The sequence below is a fragment of the Myxocyprinus asiaticus genome, chromosome 26 (genome assembly GCF_019703515.2).
Source record: "Myxocyprinus asiaticus isolate MX2 ecotype Aquarium Trade chromosome 26, UBuf_Myxa_2, whole genome shotgun sequence".
In the NCBI taxonomy this organism is placed as follows: Eukaryota; Metazoa; Chordata; class Actinopteri; order Cypriniformes; family Catostomidae; genus Myxocyprinus; species Myxocyprinus asiaticus.
In genome coordinates this window covers 15,106,007-15,118,373 of record NC_059369.1, presented here as the reverse complement: position 1 = coordinate 15,118,373, position 12,367 = coordinate 15,106,007, and the positions used below count along the sequence as shown (strand labels likewise).

The 12,367-nt window shown below is 37.8% G+C and overlaps 1 pseudogene; it reads right to left on the bottom strand.

Annotated features, from left to right (window-relative positions):
- Nucleotides 1-250: 250 nt before the first annotated feature.
- Nucleotides 251-6,126, bottom strand: LOC127416887 (flavin reductase (NADPH)-like; annotated as a pseudogene).
- Nucleotides 6,127-12,367: the final 6,241 nt, after the last annotated feature.

The following is a 12,367-nucleotide window of genomic DNA, read 5'->3' as shown; positions in this document are numbered from 1 at the left end:
TCCGTAAATGTAGAGATTCATTTGACCATTATAAATGATAACGCTGTTCAGACTTCGGTAGCCAAATTCGTTTGCTGGAATTTTTTCGTCCCGCCAGTGATTCAACGGCGTCACCCACAACGCTCTGCAACGGAATTATGGATATTGTAGTCGTGTTAGTACACTAGAGTCCCTGTGGTGGCCACAAAAAAGGCGTTTTTTATTCCGAATTATGTCCCACTTACCTAAACAAAAGCAACAATTATTAAAATAATAATAATAATGCTTTTATTTAAAACCATAAAACAAAATACATCAACATTTCTTTGCCAATAACAAAGATTCAGTGTTTCTTTAAGGCAGTGGTTCTCAGAGTGTGGGACATGCCCCATAAGGGGGGCCCAGAGGTATTGTAGGGGGCAGGGGCAGACTGGGACTAAAAAGTGGTCCTGGACTTTCTGGCCCAGAGCATCCCACCAAAGCCGGCCCGCAACACACCACACCGGTTCATTTATTTCATTTTCTGGCTCAATTTTTGTTAAAAAAAAAGACATTTCTATTGACTGCTAATCATGATATTGGGCCCAACCAGTGCAAAAATTGTCAACTTTAATTTTTTTTTAAAAAATGCAGTTTTATGAGAAACCATTAAAAATAAGCACCTTATAGCTCAGACAAATAATATTTGTCTGAGCAGATGTTAGGTTAAAATGTACTTGAAAGTTCAAGGGAAAATGTGTATTTAATGTGCAGTAACAAGTCAGCATTTCTTAAAAGTTTTTAAAGATCTTAATCACCTTTCAACTTTTTTCTAGAAGTACAAATAAACTATTGTCTTAGTTAATATGAGGTTGTGGAAACAAGTATAATAATAATGTATTATATATGTGTATATATAGTTATAAAAGATCATAAAATGATGTCATACAGAAGGACACTGATGACAATGCTTAAAATGTCGTCAATTACCCACTTAACTATGTGTAAATGTTTATTTAAAAAAATAAATAAATGAAAACAAAGTTAGCCAGAAAATGTACAAATATAAGCCAAAATAATAAACATACCTCTTAAAGTGTAGATCTTGGCAGATTAATTGCTCATATTTTCTCTCAATGTGAGTTTGTTGCATCTTTATATCAGCAGTGTTTTAATTCCTTCCCCAGATTATTCTTGAGAAAAAGTGAAAAGCCCAGTGCTTTTACAAGCACTGTTTCTGCTGTCCTTCAAACAAAGTAAGCCACAAAGACTCAAATTGCCACAAAGTAATCTTATTTTCTGCATTTTTATCAGGCGTAAGCATTAGTCAGCAAGCTGCACTTCAGCTCCCAGAAATGCTTTGCGTTATGAATAAATTATGCAAATGACTACATTCTGCTCATAGCTTTACTGTTAGCAGATTTTATATTACGCTGCAGTTATTGTATTTGTTTTAACTTGCAGTTATTTGTCATTTAGTGATTATTCAGAGCTCATCTTTTTCTTAATATGTTGTCTTTGGTTGTGATTTGTATGTCGAAAAAATTAGGTCCACAAGAGGTACAGAGTTAACTCATTCAAATGGAAATGTGCTACAATATGAAAGTAATTTCAAAATAAGTCATTTAATTTTTTTCAAAATAAAAGCAATTGTGTCGGCTTTACCTTTACTTAAATTTTCGCTCTGTAATAGGGTTTGCGCGGGAATGTTGGAGCCTAGGGCGGCTGCCTATTTTGCCTGTAGGACGGTCCGGTATTTGCGTAGCAACGGGCTGGCCCAAATTACCCAGCGGCCCACCAGGAAAACTCCCATTGGTCTCAGGTCCGTTTTTATTCAAACATATCTATCCAGTGTAAAATGTCTCCAACAGTTTGTCCTGCAGCAGTATCAATTTGTGTTCTTTTTTTTATGTATTGAAAGTATATAGTATATCACTTTTTCTTGTTTCAAAGTGGGGTGTGACCAAAAAAATTGAGAACCACTGCTTTAAGGGAAAACAAACACAAAAAGTTGGCGGTTATTTTGTCTAATAAACTATGTTTCTGTAAATGCTTATGCTTATTTTGATCGAATAGACAAAAAAGTATGTGCCATTATGCAAATATCTATAAAACACCAAATGTTTGAAAAAATTATTACTTTGATTATCTATAGGTACATTTATTTCTGGCCAGCATATGTGCATATGTTAAAAAACAAAAAACAAAAAAATGCCTTGATAGATTAGCTATATTCTCCACAAACTCCAACTGTCTTTCCATCCCATTCAGAAGTGGAGAGACACTTGACAAAGAAATGGCCTAGGTCAAATTTGGAGATAACTCGTCCTTTTAACATGTTCTCAGTCGCAATGTATTTTTCTGTCAGAGGCTTGTCACCTGAAAAGACAACATAATATGCATGAACATACAGACAGGAGCAATATTTTTTATTCTGCTGTATTCAATATGCCATTACAATATTAACATATACTTTTCTACATATTTTTAATAAACTATTGGTATTAAAGGTCCTTCAGACTAAACATAATTTAAGTAAATAGTTATTTTAGGCATGCGGTCAGTATGTATTTAGTGCTCATTACCAGCAATGTGAGGCGGCATTACAGCTGTATAGTCCAGTCCTGATTCCTTCAGGACAGTGTACATTCTGTCATGATCTTCAGTGACCGGCACCATGCGAGGAGGAACTTTGGCACGATCCCACAACAGGAACGCTGCAAAAGACAGAGTGATATGGCAAATTCTTCATGACTGACGATTACTAGTAAATAACAGTATGTGTGTGTGTGTGTGTGTGTGTGTATGGAATTAAATTGGTACTTTTATTCAACAAAGTGCCATTCAACTGATCACAATGTATAGTCAGGACATTAATAACATGAAAAATTACTATTACAATAGTTCAGAACTTCTTAAATTACTTCAAAGTGTTCTCATTAAAAAATCCTCCATGTGCAGCAATGACAGCTTTGCAGATCTTTGGATTCTAGCTGTCAGTTTGTCCAGATACTCAGGTGACATTTCACCCCACGCTTCCTGTAGCACTCGCCATAGATGTGGCTGTCTTGTCGGGCACTTCTCACACACCTTACAGTCTAGAAGATCCCACAAAAGCTCAATGGGATTAAGATCCATAACACTCTTTTCCAATTATCTGTTGTCCAATGTCTGTGTTTCTTTGCCCACTCTAACCTTTTCTTTTTGTTTTTCTGTTTCAAAAGTGGCTTTTTCTTTGCAATTCTTCCCATAAGGCCTGTACCCCTGAGTCTTCTCTTTACTGTTGTACATGAAACTGGTGTTGAGCGGGTAGAATTCAATGAAGCTGTCAGCTGAGGACATGTGAGGCGTCTGTTTCTCAGACTAGAGACTCTGATGTACTTGTCCTCTTGTTTAGTTGTACATCTGGCTTTCCACATCTCTTTCTGTCCTTGTTAGAGCCAGTTGTCCTTTGTCTTTGAAAACTAGTGTACACCTTTGTATGAAATCTTCAGTTTTTTGGCAATTTCAAGCATTGTACAGCCTTCATTCCACAAAACAATGATTGACTGATGAGTTTCTAGAGAAAGCTGTTTCTTTTTTGCCATTTTTGACCTAATATTGACCTTAAGACATGCCAGTCTATTGCATACTGTGGCAACTCAAAAACAAACACAAAGACAATGTTAAGCTTCATTTAATGAACCAAATAGCTTTCAACTGTGTTTGATATAATGGCAAGTGATTTTCTAGTACCAAATTAGCAATTTAGCATGATTACTCAAGGATATGGTGTTGGAGTGATGGCTGCTGGAAATGGGGCCTGTCTAGATTTGATCAAAAATTAAATTTTTCAAATAGTGATGGTGCTGTTTTTTACATCAGTAATGTCCTGACTATACTTTGTGATCAGTTTAATGCCACTTTGGTGAATTAAAGTACCAATTTCCTTCTGAAACAGCAAAATCTGTACATTATTCCAAACTTTATATTTATACATACATATTATATATACATTATATCAGTATTCACACGTTTACACCTCTATGTAGTATAAATAGTTGTGAAAGGCTGAAACATGAAAGCATTCATACCTGACATGCATGCAACAACTTTGCGGATTCCGCGGGCTTTCATGACCTCCAGAATGTTCCGTGTTCCCTCAGACATCATCGTTGTAGGACCAGCATTAACAATTTTTTTTAAAAAGTTAATATGTTGCACCAAATTCACAGCAATAGAGGATTCATTTTCAATTTCAAAAACAGAAAACATGTTTTATCATTAACTGTGTTTACATGGACAACAGAAAGCGGCTTATTGCAAGAAAGTGGCGTTCTCGTTTACATGCACTGTATAAGCGGTGTTCTCTTTACTCTTGTATACATGTGGCATGGCCAGTAAGCAGCTTTCTCCACAGCAATGTAATTTCCTGGTGACGCTTGTGTACATAAACATGGCATTCGACGGAGACTAGGCTATTTTATTCTCCATTGCTTTGAATTATTTCCAGAGGTTCCAGTGTTGTTGCTGTTTTTTTTTATTGCAATATGCAGTGGAATTGCATTGCAATAGTGTAATTTCCCTCTCACATAAAACTCAGTGATTCCCCCACTGTAAGGACTTAAATATTAATCTGTTTCTCACTCACACCTACCATATTACTTCTGAACATATGGATTTATCCACTGGAGTCGTATAGATTGCTTTTATGCTGCCTTTATGTGCTTTTTGGAGCTTCAAAGTTTTGGTCACCATTCACTTGCATTGTATGGACCTACAGAGCTGAAATATTCTTCTAAAAATCTTAATTTTTGTTCTGCAGAAGAAAGAAAGTCATACACATCTGGGATGGCATGAGGGTGAACTATCACTTTAAATATTTCGACTAATCTGAATATGTTTTCAGCTGCATGTTTTTCAAGTGCATGTAAACGTGGTCATTGTCCTGATTCACTTAGTAATATGTCACATATGGAAGTAAAATGGGTTGCAAATGGCATTTCATGTTGGCTTATGTTGAAAAGTTACTCAGTGAACTTTATATCTGGTGGTAAGCATGATGCATTTATCACCAAAATTTGTGAAATAATTTAAATATTTATGAATAGGCAACAGCTTAGCTTTGAATTTAAATCAACTCACTGAGATCATTGTTTGTTCCCAAAATAATGATGACTGCATCCTGACCCTCCAGTGTCTTCTTAACATCATCTTTGTTCAGAACATCTCCCACCACCACACGGAAGGCCTTGTGGTCTGGAGGAAGCCTTGCAGGGTCTCTTACCAGCACAGTCACATTGTAACCTAGAACAGTAACAAGACAAGAAATGAGATGATCCAAGTAAAAAACGCAGCCACTGAGGATTTTCATTTTCCATCATCTTGCAATGGAAGGTCTTATAAATTGACACGCGAATATTAAAATGTTAGGTAGTAATAATGTGTAGTGCCTTGCCTACATAAAAACAACTTTAAATAAAAAGTACAATGAATTCAGCTCAAATGCATCCAAACTGATCAAGACCGCCCTGTCTGCTGCGTCGTGATAAGACAGATAAGGTTTATGCTTATCTTTAAAAATGCATCGTGCCTTATGACTCAGCAGAATATAGCTTTTGCATGACTAAGATGTTTCGCAAACGTCTCGTGATCTGAATGCATAATAGATTAAATAAGTGAGAAATAATTTAAGCATTAACATTTATTAAAAGTTGTTAAAGCATTTAATAACCTTTCTAAAGAACCCATAGAAAGTGCAAGATCGATTTCGGTTTAGAACTTGACATTAATCTGCAGTACCAACTCATGTGTTATGCACTGTTTACACATGATGACGACAGCTCTAAACAAATGAGTTGGTATATCTAGGCTAGGCCAACGTCCACCTTTGCAATGAATATTGTGAAGCTAGGCGACTAAAAAATGTATAACAGCACTATCCCAAAAAGCACTGAGTAACTATTTACCAGCGGCCACTGCAATCGGTAAGGTCGCTTCGACCCCGTCATCCCCGTGCTGCCGAATATTGCCACATTTTTTATGGCATCAGACATTTCTGCGTGTCGAAGGGCTCTTGTGCAATTCCACCTGTAAATAGAGACTCTATACTGAAATCCAACACTCTGTAGTACGTCTGCCTTCAATTCTGATATTGAACGTTTAAGTCAATGCTGTCACGTGGGTCACGCCTCTTTCAGGAAATAAGCTAGTGTTAAATCCCGCCCCTAATGTTTGCGTTGGTTGCTGCGGTTTTTTGAATGACTTCTCAACTGTCCAATCGTAGACTGCTTTGAAATAACACTAACCAGCCAGAACAAAGAATGGTCAGGTTAAGGGCGGGGCTTGACAGAAAACAGGTGGGTGAAAGAAACTCCGCCCATAATATAAATCAATCGAGCTTGTCCATTTTTCTTTAAAAAAAGCAAAAATCGAGGATACAGTTTGAGGTGTTTACAACGGAAGTGAATGGGGCCAATTTTGGAGGGTTTAAAGGCGGAAATGTGAAGTTTATAACAAAGTTGAAATATAACTTTGCACAGAAAATGTTAGTAAATGATTATATTACACTTAAATCATGATAAAACGTGTATTGTTTATGTCTTGCGGCTATATTTTTGGCCCCATTTACTTAAAAGTGTCATACATTGCATTTTTATTTTATTTTATAATGGTCACTGAGGTCCACTTATAATGTTAGTAAGATTTAAAATAAATAAATAAATATTTAGAAATAATTGTCCATTTTCTATCCTGTTTTTGTCCCTCTGATTAAAAAGCTCAAATTTCGAGTCGTGGCCAATTTAAGACTTCAATGTAAATGCCCACCGCTATGATTGGTGTCAACGATAGTGTCAAATGTATGTTGTTTTAAAGGAGTTTTAGATATTTATATTGGAAAACAAGCCAAAACAAAAACATTATGATACAATAAATCGTGAGCCATCACGTTATAATCTAGCTGCAGCAAGCATGCGCACTCGATGGATGAGTGTCCCAGTGACAAAGTGTGCATCAGCCGGGTGCAGTTTCAATCTCTCCCCCTTAGATCGGGACATTCGCACAACTCATAGAAGAGGTGCTGACCGCACAGAGAAATGCCAGTTTCTGAGTTTGTAGTTATTTACATGATTTGCTTCCGTATTATTTGAACTTTAATAAAGCTATAAATATAAATATAACTGCATTTAAGATGTAACACTGGGGAGTTTCCTTTAAAGACGCTCGACACGCAAGTTTTGCTTCAGCGGAGCGGCAGCTCAAGCTCCACTTATTCCACTACAAGAGTGCTTCTGTATTTACTTATTTTGTATTTTTGCATTATAATTCCCTCATACTTTGCGATCTACATCACCTGAAGCTTTTTGTAAAGTTAGAGTACATCTGGACTGTGAGCTGTGTAATTCTTCCTCTCCTCAGTCAGGCGCAAGCTGCAGTGCTGCTCTCGCAAGTCATCATTAGAGTTTCATACGATCTCATGTTACGTTGAATGAGATCAAATGACTGTTCGACTTTCGTTGTCGATAATGTTGACTAATTGTTTCAGGCCTAATGTGAAGCAATACAATTAACATGGATACTCACACTTGTCTGTTGCGAAATTACTGTCGGGTCCAATATAGTTGGCACTGCATAAACTTTTAATTTAAGTCTCTCTGCAAAGCCTGTGTTGAACTGTGTCTTGTTTGAAAAAGAATCCACAATAAAATGAAGTGAACAAACAAACACTGTCATACTGATGCGATCTGGGACTTAAGCCACATCTGGGATGTAAGCCACTCTTTCCTGATGTTAGGATAATAGAGTCTATTTTTCCACAACCTGGCACTGCACAAAGTTTTGAAAACTTTTCATGCATCTTGAACCACTTTGTGCTCCAATAATCCCTGTGTTTCTCCCTTTCGTGCCGACTCTCATCACCGCTCTAACCGCAAACCTGTGGGTGGGCCAAAGAGGTGATGATGAAGAAGTAGGCGTTGACCTGTTTATGCAGAGGCAGACTTGTGCTGATGTATTCATCTCTATTACGTAATAGAGACGAGGAGAAAAGGAGTCGTTTAGGAATATTGGTTTCTATAAAGCCTTTTTTTGGACTAACGAATATTTGAGTCCTGAAACTTACAGTATGTTTTTATAGTACTATAACCTATTATATGTCAAAAGATTTAGGACATTTTTATTTCTCAATGCATGACAACTTTAAGTTGTATGTGACTCACTGTAACCCATTGTCACAGGAGGAACAAGTCGAAATTATTTTTTGTTCGAAGTAGAATACATTTTGGTAACTGGTTAGAACGAGATTAAAGAACGGTTAAAGATCTTCTTTTTTTTTATAACAGTAATATATGCTAAGCGTGGGTGATATATCAGTTGCAGTGTTGCCAGAAAAAAGAGGGACCTGGTCTGAAAGAAAAACAAGCTCAGAATAAGGGACTTGTCTCAACCAAAATAAGTGAAAATTAGCAATTACATTTATTTATTTATTTTTTTCTCCTGTGGGGGAATTATCCACATAGAAATAGTAACAAGCAAAGTATACAGTAGCCTATATAAAATAATTAATAAAATTCAATATGGAGTCACATGACGCCATGCGAGGGTCAGATGTGTGAACGGCAAGGGCTGCGCATTTTGCTAGTTTTAACACTTTTAATGATATATACTGGAGAGATTCGATACACTCTGTTTCATAACTGTTCTAGGAAGACAATATGTCAAAGAATTAAAAATCCTCAGGCTCTGGAGACATTAAAAGACACTTACGTGCTCAAGCTGATACCCCCGAGAGGGCCGCGAGCCAGGGAGTCGATTTGGTCGGGGAAGTGCAGGAAATGCGGCGAGATTTGCTGGGCATGTTGGCAATGCTGACGAAGGTTGTTGCTGACTTAGAGGATCTTGCTGTGATACGTCGATCAGTCTCTGCCATGGATGCAAAGTTTTCTGAGATGGTTACAAGAGTGATGGATGTCGAGATACGAAACGATTATCTAGAATCATCAGAGAGGGAATTATCTGCTAATCCGCTAGCAACCAAGGTGGATTTGGAGCATGTCTGGGAGAAGATGGAGAACATGGAGAACCATAGCCGGTGGAATAACGTCCGTATTCTCAGAATTCCTGAGGCCGAACAGGGTCGGGATATGGTGAAATTCCTGGATGGGCTCCTTCCAAATCTGCTAGACATAACAGGCCATAAGCTGGAAATCGAGTGAGCTCACAGGGTTCCGGCATGGAGATCCGCTAAGAGAGACAGACTCTGATCAATTCTGGCCAAATTTCTGAGATCATCTGATAAAAATCTTGTGTTACATGAGGCGAGGAGTAAAGGAAGGCTTTCTTGGAAAAACCACAGCATTTTCTTGTTCCCAGACTTTGCGAATTCGACAAGAGATAAACGTGATCAATTCAAGGAATGCAAGAAACTTTTACATCAACGGAAGGTCGCTTTTGCACTGATATTCCCGGCCAAATTGAGAATAGATGCTAAGGAGGGTCGTAAAACATTCACATGCCCACAGCAAGCGAAATCCTTCATAAAGTCAATGCAGTAAGTCATTTTGTGGTACTCATGTTGCAGCCGAGTGGACCGGCTCACTGATCATTCACTTGACTGTTTGAGGAAACTGAGCGTTTTTTTTAAGTGCTGGTTCTGCCTAGCGGCTGGAGTTTATTTTGCAGAGTGGCACACCTTGGGACAGTTTTGTGGATGATTCTACATGTTCTTTGAGTTTGTTCCAACTATTGGGTGGAGTTTGTTTTATAGATTATAATTTGCTGTGTAATTCTTTCTCACAGAATTTGTATAGAAACACTGGACTTGAGCAATCCGACAGCAAAGTTGTCGGGGGGGGTCCTCGTAAGCATACATGGACTGTTTGAGTTTGGAGGGATGGACACCAGTTGGCGCTGTCATGCGCGGGGTTAATGCGCATATTTTTCTTTTTTTCTGTTTGTTTTGTTCAGGGGGATGTTCGGGTTTTAATGGTCACACCAGTGTTGGCATGTGGTTTTTGTAATCTTGTTTATGACACACGATCTATTTTTTCTTATATGTCAAAATGTCAAATGTTAATATGAATGGATTGTCTCTCTCCACATGGAATGTGAATGGGTTGGGGCACCCCATAAAAAGAAGGAAGGTTATTTCTCATCTTAAGTGTAAGAAATATGATATAGTGTATCTTCAAGAAACGCACCTTTCTCCACAGGAAGTGGGAAAATTTGGAAAGATATGGGGTGGGCATTTTTTTTTATAGTGCTGGCATGAGTAAGAGCAGGGGAGTCATTGCACTGGTAAGTAAACATCTACAATTCAAATCTCTCAGAGTAAAGATAAATTATGAAGAGTCAGTATTGTTTTAGCTGAAATTCAGGGGTAAAGTCTTATTTTTGCTAATATTTATGCAGCTAACATAGATGATCAGGGCTTTTTTTATAGATCTTGATGGGATGTTGCAAGCCGCTGGCACCTCTCATGATATAATATTGGGAGGAGACTTTCATTTTTTGATGGACTCAGTCCTTGATCATAGTGAAGCAAAAGTGTGCAAGCCCCCTAGAGCTACATTGACACTTCACAAGATCTGTAAAAATCTTGGTTTTACAGATATTTGGACGCTTTTGACCCATCTGGTAGGGACTATAATTTTTTTTCGTCAGTCCATAAGATTTACTCTACAATAGATTTTTTTGATATCTAAGTCCCTCTTTTCATCTGTTGTTGACTGCTCAGTTGGAAACATTTTAGTCTCAGATCATGCCCTGGTGTGTTTAGAGTTGTTGTCACATACAGAGAAAAGGAAATCATATAGTTGCCATTTTAATGTATCCCTTTTGCAAAATCCTGAATTCCAACAAGTGCTAAAGATTGAAATCAATGTCTATATGGAGGCCAACTGGTCTTCAGTATCCTCTGTGGGCATGGCTTGGGAGGCACTTAAGGCGGTTCTTAGGGGCTGGATCATACAGTATGCCTCATGCACCAAAAAATCCAAAGCACAAGAACTCGTTAAATTGGAAGGGAATATTAAAAGTGCCGAGGCAGAACTGAAGCGCCGAATGTCGTCTAATAGTCTCAGAGAACTGACCCAACTGAAATACAGATACAGTATAATACTATTTTGTCATGGAAGGTGGAGTTTTGGCTATTCAGGGCAAGACAGTCATACTTTGAGTCAGGGGACAATGCTGCTGACTAGATATATAAAACAAAGAGAGTCTTTTTCAACTATTCCCTCAGTGAAATCTGCTGGTGGCGAAATATTTACCTCGGCCATTGATATTAATAATGCTTTTAAAGAATTCTATCTTGGTCTCTATAGTTCCATGTCTTCGTCTACTGATGAAGATATTAGAAACTTTGTGGAACCATTAGAACTTCCTAAACTGACATCTGAGCAAAAAAATTATCTTGATTCTGAGATAACCATGGAGGATCTTGGCGAGGTAATTTAGGCCTTGCCTACAGGCAAGACTCCGGGTCCAGACGGCTTTGCCGCTGAATATTTTAGATCTTACGCTACAGAACTAGCTCCACTTTTGCTAGAAGTTTATACGGAATCATTAAAGAATGGAAAGTTGGAAACCATGACGCAAGCCCGGATCAGTCTGATTCTTAAATAGGACAAAGATCCAAGCGAGTGTAAGAGTTACTGTCCAATTTCCCTAATCCAGCTAGACGTTAAAATATTGTCAAAAATTTTGGCTAACCGATTAAGTAAAGTTATGACATCTCTTATACATATAGATCCGGTGGGGTTTATTCGGGGCCGTAGCTCTTCTGATAACATTAGGCTTTTCATCAATATCATGTGGTCAGTGGCAAATGATCAGACTCCAATCGCTGCCATCTCACTTGACGCCGAAAAGGCGTTTGATATGGTAGAATTGGATTATCTTTTTAAGATTTTGGAAAAGTATGCGTTATATACTTGCGGGAATACTTTTATTGGATGGATTAAGTTACTTTATAGACACCCAATAGTGGCGGTAAAACAAATGGATTAATTTCAGATTATTTTACTCTGGATAGTAGCACCCGGCAGGGTTGCCCTCTTTCCCCATTATTGTTCTGTCTTGCCCTGGAACCATTAGCAGCCACGATAAGAAAGGAGGATGATTTTCCAGGGGTGATGGCGGGAGGTGTAGCGCATAAGCTTTTTCTTTACACAGATGATATTTTATTATTCATCTCCGACCCCACTAGATCTATGCCTTGCCTCCACAGAATTATTCTCAGGATACAGAGTTAATTGGTCTAAATCCGAAGCTTTGGCTCTGACAGCATACTGCTGTAGGGCTTTACTGGTTGTTTAGATCAGTGTTACTATCAGAAATAATAATTATTTCTTTAGTTATTAATTAATATTTAAATTAATTAATTGAATCTAACTCATTAAAACCTCATATGGGGCTCCAGTAAATGTAG